Here is a 6,642-nt window from a genome sequence, read left to right on the forward strand (position 1 = left end):
GAGAGAGAGAGAGAGAGAGAGAGAGAGAGAGAGAGAGAGAGAGAGAGAGAGAGAAATGAAAACAAACTCAACTATGAGCACAAACTAGAGGAAGAAAGGCTAGTAAACACTGGCTTATGACTCATCAAGCTCAACACAGAGTCATTCACACCATCCTGGATTCTATTCAACAAGTTGTCTCCATAGTCTCCTGTAACCTTGAAGTTTCCTATGACCTAGCCAATCAGCTAAGGGTGCTTTTGCAATGTTTGCATGGAAATTACAAATCTACTAGTGCAGTGGGCTATGAGGGACAGTGATCTGTGGCCCTTCATTTGACAGAGTTTGGCAGCTCCAAGTTTATTCACAATCTCCTCGGCAGCTGGCTTTATAGCAACTTTTAGCAGCTTTCTGAAGCTTGTCTAGCACCTTCTGTTATACCCTGACAAAAGTGACTCCATTTCATTGCCCTTCTACCCTCTCCGTGTTCTTGTTTCGTATGCGTCTACCCCTCCCAACTCTCTCACCCCTGTGACCCAAGCCTTACCTTGACAGACATCTGTACCCCAAGCCTTATCTTGATCTTGATGAACTCTGTGTGCTTACCGACCTCACACCCCCATCCAATAGATCCACCCAATGAACTAATGACTCTGCCACTTCTTCCCCTTTCTCCTTCCCTGTTTTTTGTGGTTTTCAAGCTTAAATACTGATCCTTGTCAATGCCCGGTGCGCCTCTTTGCACCTCTGCATAGAGACTGCCACAGGGTACCTGCTAAAATAAAGCGCTTCTTTTAACTTTTGGACTTGCCTCGTTGTCATTTGATTTTTGAGCTACAACAGCTTCCACTTCTTTCTAGAATCTTTTCATGGGTCTCTACTGATCTCTGCCAAGTGCCACTGCTTTTTGCCACTAGTTAACAGCAGTCACTTCCAGGATCTGCCACTGGTCTCTGGGGTGCTTGAGGACTAGCAGCTCCTAATACTACTAATTCTTATAATGATACCAGTTCTGCCCATACTAACTAAAATAAGCTTGAATATATTAACAAGACTACCACAGTAAATCTTATTATTTGAACCTATGCTACAGCATAAGGGTCAAACTATTAAAAAAGCTCTCCTTGACTACTCAGAGAAGTGTGAGAGAACATTTCTTACATAGAGCAGCAGCGGGCTACAAATGCATGGCTTTGTACGTTTCAAGGACCTGCTTGAGAACTTCCAAAGAAGGACATAGGCTCTGATTCATCTGGACGTTACAGGGCAAAGTTATTAAGAGTGGACACCAGGAGGAGGCATCTAGGGTTGGTCAAGGTCTCAAGCCTGGTATGGCCAAGGCAGATGTGTCCTGCAGCACTTGAGGACATTTAGAACACCTGCAGCGGCTATAGCTACACTTCAACAAAACTTCAGGAAAAGTGGTGGTTTAATTGTCAGCTCCACATTTCTATGAACCTGGCAGTGCTGAAACTGTGACTGCTGCTTTCTTCCAGGAATCCTCAAAAGGAAAGCAGTGTCGATTACACAATCCTTAGGTTTAGGAATTTCAGGGATGGTGTAGTCAAGGTTTGCAAAGGAACCATTAAATAAAGGAGACATAATTTGTAGAATTATTTTATAATTCTCACCCAAGCAATCAAGTTCAAAAGAAGGCAGAAATCTGTCCACACACTAAAGACCCAAAGAATCCAGCTGAGGGCTTGAATCCCTCGGAAATGTCCTGCATGAGTCCAGCTGAAGACCTAGAACTCATAACAATGCCTCCTACAAATCCAATTGGAGGTCAAAAGCCTGAGACAATGTCTCGTACAAGTCTGTTTCACAGATCTGTGCTAAGAAGGTCCAATGGTCTATGGTGGAAGCTAGAAAATCTGTGCCAGCAGGATAAAGGATCTGTACCAACAGACTGAGGGATCTGCACTGAAGCAAGGAAACAACACTCCAAGTAGGACCAGAGCTTCCCCAAAATGAACTGCAACCGTCCTCAGCAACAACAAGGTCCTAAGTTCCCTTTGACAATGAGAACAGCAGAGTTCGTATCAGGAAAACCAACATGACAAGCTCCATCAGGAGAAACAGCACCAGGAGAACCAACAGCTCCTTAACAACACACAATAACCTCTTGTTTCTCTTCAGTTCTTCTAATTTTGTTGGCAAAAATCCTCAGGTGGGCCCTCCGCATCCACACCGGTTAAGTTCAGCTGGGTATTACAAATTGGTTACCAGTTCACCACACTGGATATCACCCACAGACTTCTATCCTTCCTTAGTCTTTGCTATGTTAAGTGTAAGTTCCTGTCTCCTTCCTAGAAAGATGGTAGTACCTGCATGTTAGAAGCTGGGAAAGATGCCCACCTGTCACTGAAGCAGTATTTTCTGTCAGCTTAGCCTGGAAGGTGATCATTTAAGTAACCCCAAAGGTGTTAGGAAGACCCTAAACCTTGTCACCCTTGGACACCCTAGAAGAGGCAAATAATTAGTGGGAGGAGCCTATCAATAGCCTGTCAGGCCACAGTCCTTCTCAGAGGTCCCAGGAGAGGGTCAAGTTTCATTTCTGCTGTTGCTGTTTCTAGCTCAAAACCATGGTTGAAGAAGACTTGGTCACCAGGGTTAAAGATAGCAATTTAGTACCCATTTCATCTTGGCCATTTCTATGGCTAGAGATTATCACCAAGCCAAAGTATGCCAAGGAAGGCTATGAGTTAAATCACAAAATCATGACACACATCTAATGTTCCAGAGGAGCCACAGAAGAATGATTTAGAACAAGGCTTAAACTAATACTGAAAGAGCCATTCAGAGGTGCTACAAGCCATGGTTGAGGGGCTGCAGTGTTACAGAGCATGGTAGCTAAGTGCCAGAGACATTCACAGGATGAGGAAGGGCAGGAGGGGAGAAAAAGCCAGAATCCTACCAGGAACTTCCCATAATGCCACACTGCCTTCTCCCAAGTATGTGGCAAGAAGGTTTCCCAACATTTGCAGAGACTTTAAAATCAATTAGTGCCTTGGCTTCAGAGAATATATTGTAACCTGTCCCGAGTAATAAAATCTGCAATGCACAGCCTTACTTTCCTCTATGAAGAGCTTGAATAAATAAGACATTTATAAAAATGAGTGGAAAATCTGAAATGAATATCCCAAGAACCATGAAAAAATAAGCTAAGAGAAATTGAATTTTCTTTTGAGTCTCTAAGAGAGAGGCAGCAGTAGAGGATTTTATACATAATTTATAAGGAAAATTGTCCCGTTCACTCAGGTATACACCATATCAGTTTGTGGGAAAGATTAAGCAAGCTGTCTTTTTTTTAATTGAAATCAAATGTAGGCATGGAAGAAAATGAATTCTGACTGAGAGAATGCAAAGAACCATACAGCCAAGGGTTTTCTGGAGTTTGAATGAGAGTTTTGTCTTATTTTCAAACCAAAGAACTTTCACCTTTTTATGCACTAGTAATAAGAAAAAGGCCAAAAACAAACTTACTTAGCACTCAGGCATCTTACTCTCATTTTCTCCCCATTTTAAAGAAAGCTAGGAGTTAGCATTTATGGTCCATTCCTCAGTGTATATCTATCATTTGGACATCATTAGTAAGGAATGCTCCAGGCTGATCGTCATTGGTTCCAAATATGTTACCATAAAAAATTCAGCCTTTGTATTTTTTATGTATATATAACTATTTAGATTATAAATACTTCCCAGGACAAAACATTAATTCCAGCAAGCTATTGGTGATTTCCTGTCTCAAATTAAGAAGATTCAAGGAGACGAGGCAAGTAAAAGGAAAAAGACTTGGAAGAAAAGCTATACTTCACTGATAAGCCATTTTACTAGGAGGACTCCATGATTGGACAATAGGATCAATATCAGCGATTTATATAGGAAGCTTAAGGTATTTCCCATGGCTCCTCTTTATCTCGAGAGCCTTCTTGCCATCCCTCTTCTCCTTTCAAGGAACATCATTCTGATACTTCCTAAGCCACTCTGAATTCCTTCAGGAGTAGTGGCATGCAGGCACTCACCAAAATACTATTCACACGTTGTGTGTTCTTTTTCCATTATTTCCTGGATCTTTGGTCCGCGCCCCAGTGGACCCAAAGTGCTAATGGACTTTGTTGCTGGAATCCCACAGCATCTTCAGGAAAGTTTCTTTTTCCAAGCAAATCTGTGCTAATACTAGAAAAGTAACATAAAAGAAGTGTAATGATACAGTGTGTTACATTTTCCAAAATCCATTCATGCTATATATATATATATATATATATATATATATATATATATATATATCAAGGACATAGGGTTTCCAAAGTGGAAAATAACTACTGAGCTCAAGGTAGCATCAAAAACAATAAAGATACATAGAGATGAGATGTGAAAATTGTAATTTTAAAACTGTGCTTAAAATAACTGCAGCTTCAGGACAATCAATGTTCCCCAAAGTTACAACAGTATTTTTTCACCCTTAAGCTTATTTTTTCCCTTCCGGGAAACTCACTCCAAAAATTCATGAGAGTTACAAGCACAGTAAGTCCATATATTGAGCCCATGATTTCACTTGTAAATTAAGCCTTAACTTTTCCTCCAATACTACAGATCTGCAAGTATGACAGACTTTATCCTCAAGGTAATGGCACTGGTAAGTCGGTACATATCTCTAAACGGCAAGTACAGACTAATGGATTCAGGTAACCTGACAGACTAGGAATTCTCAGCCTAGATCACTCACTGAGGACACACCCAAGACCGCATAAGAGCCTCTATCCACAGACCACAGTGTTTCTCACTCTGTGAATGTTCCCATTGAGTGTGTGTTTCTTTCTAGATAAATAAATCTGTTGAGCTTTCACTGACACATATCAAAATTCTTTTGCTGTAATGTAACTCAGCCAACCTATACCCTGCTTTGTGGGTGTGGTGAATTGAGGCCTCTATCTCCTCTTGAAAGAACTCCTTGCATTCTGTCTGGTGACAAGATGACAGCCACTAATAACTGGCTTTTGTTGAAGACTGCTCTATGTGAAGCTCTCTTTAGGAACTCTTTGGAGCACATCATACACACTCGCTATTTCGGTTCCTCCTAGAGTACTATGAGATGAGACAGCACTGTACATTTTATTAACGCAGAAACTGTGACTTCAAGAATGTAAGTTACCTTCTCAGCATCACACAAGGGTGGCAAAAATTACTACTTGAAAGTAGTTCTGTTTAAAAGGAACTCAATTGTCCTTATATGTTGTTACACCAAACAAGTCAAAAGTATGGAACTTTTTGTTTTCCCTCAAGGTCAAGCAGCATAGGTGCCACAGGTCTAAGAGCTCATCAAATGTATGTTCAACATTACTTGCTGCTTCTGGAAATACAGACAACTTGATGAAAAAGCAGAATGCTATAATACACAGCTTTGTGCCTAAAACTATACTAATCCCTGGATTCTCACCTGGAACATTCTGCTTCACAATGGAAATCTCCTATGGGTTTCTCAAATGATTTTAAGACAGTTTATCTGCAAGAAAGGAAATTAATTAAATGTTCTCCATTAAACTTATGGTAATTTTAGCCTTTGCATCTTCTGGAAAAAGAACTCAGTGTGAGTACAGGGCAAGTTCCATACTAATATTGCAATTTTGATCCTCCTGTGTTATTAGTAGAGTGAGTTGCTCTAAGAGTTTCACAAATTTGAAATTGTAACTATAGTAATTCTTTGTAAGCTCATTTATAGAACTATTTTTCTTTAAGTGAAATAATTTTTTTTATATTTTTCTCAGTAATATCATTTAATAATATTTAAAGGAATAGAGAAAGCATTTTACAGATGCAGTGACAATGACAGTAGCTCACTGGGCCTAAAAGTGGTTTTCAAAGTATAACACTAAAAGCATTCACATAAGGGTCACCTGTTGGCAGAGATGTCAGAGGAGGAATGCTTTCTGAAGACAGATACCTATCATTCCTTCAGACTTACTAGACAAACTTCTATGGAGACCTCCTGAGGTCAGCATATATGAAACATTCCAGAAGGGATTATTTCATATAAAAATTTGAGACTCACCAGCCAGCTTCTTGAGTCACATGGAAATGAGGTACCTAAAGAGAATAGAGAAGCGTGAGTTGGAGGAGATTATAACAGCCACAGAACAGGCTAAGATGCCTACAGAAAGGATATCGTAAGTTGTTTGGCTCTTATATGACACAGCGGGGCTAGGAGTCTGGTGACAAATCCATGCGAAAGAAGAATCCTTCTCAGCTAGAAAGAACAGTGAGGGCAATGTCAGGAACAAAGCCTTTGAAAAGAAGAGAGTCAGGGTCAGACTCTGCTCAGCTTCTTCCTTTTGGAATCTCTCCCCACAGAAGTGAGCTGAATGGCTCCCGGAGAATGATTCTGAGGTCAGGAAGGTTCTTCTCCTCCAGTGGTAATTCTCAGAGAAATGACCTTTTAGGCTTCCTGTAATGTGTGTGACAAGTGTACTCAGCCCACTGTGTGGTCACCAGGGGGAGATCTGGGCCAAGGTTTCCTTTGTGTGTCAAGCAGCACAGCAGACCACTGAGCAGTGGGCTCGCCCTCAGCCCATGGTAGTTTCATCCTTCCCCTCCTCTAGTAGCTCAGGCCACAAGTAGTTCAAATGTGACAACCCATGTAAAAGGGTTATCAAGTTTCAGACT

General features: G+C 40.9%; 1 long non-coding RNA gene across 1 annotated transcript in view; it reads right to left on the reverse strand.

Moving 5' to 3' along the window:
* The window catches only part of LOC111816790, a 19,207-nt gene extending 18,392 nt beyond the window's left edge, over nt 1–815 (reverse strand). Inside the window, exon 1 of the long non-coding RNA XR_002821124.1 lies at nt 725–815. This is a non-coding gene — a long non-coding RNA (uncharacterized LOC111816790). The remainder of the gene's footprint in view (nt 1–724) is intronic.
* Between the last annotated feature and the right edge of the window lie 5,827 nt (nt 816–6,642).

The sequence above is a fragment of the Octodon degus genome, unplaced genomic scaffold, assembly GCF_000260255.1.
Source record: "Octodon degus isolate 3935 unplaced genomic scaffold, OctDeg1.0 scaffold00003, whole genome shotgun sequence".
In the NCBI taxonomy this organism is placed as follows: Eukaryota; Metazoa; Chordata; class Mammalia; order Rodentia; family Octodontidae; genus Octodon; species Octodon degus.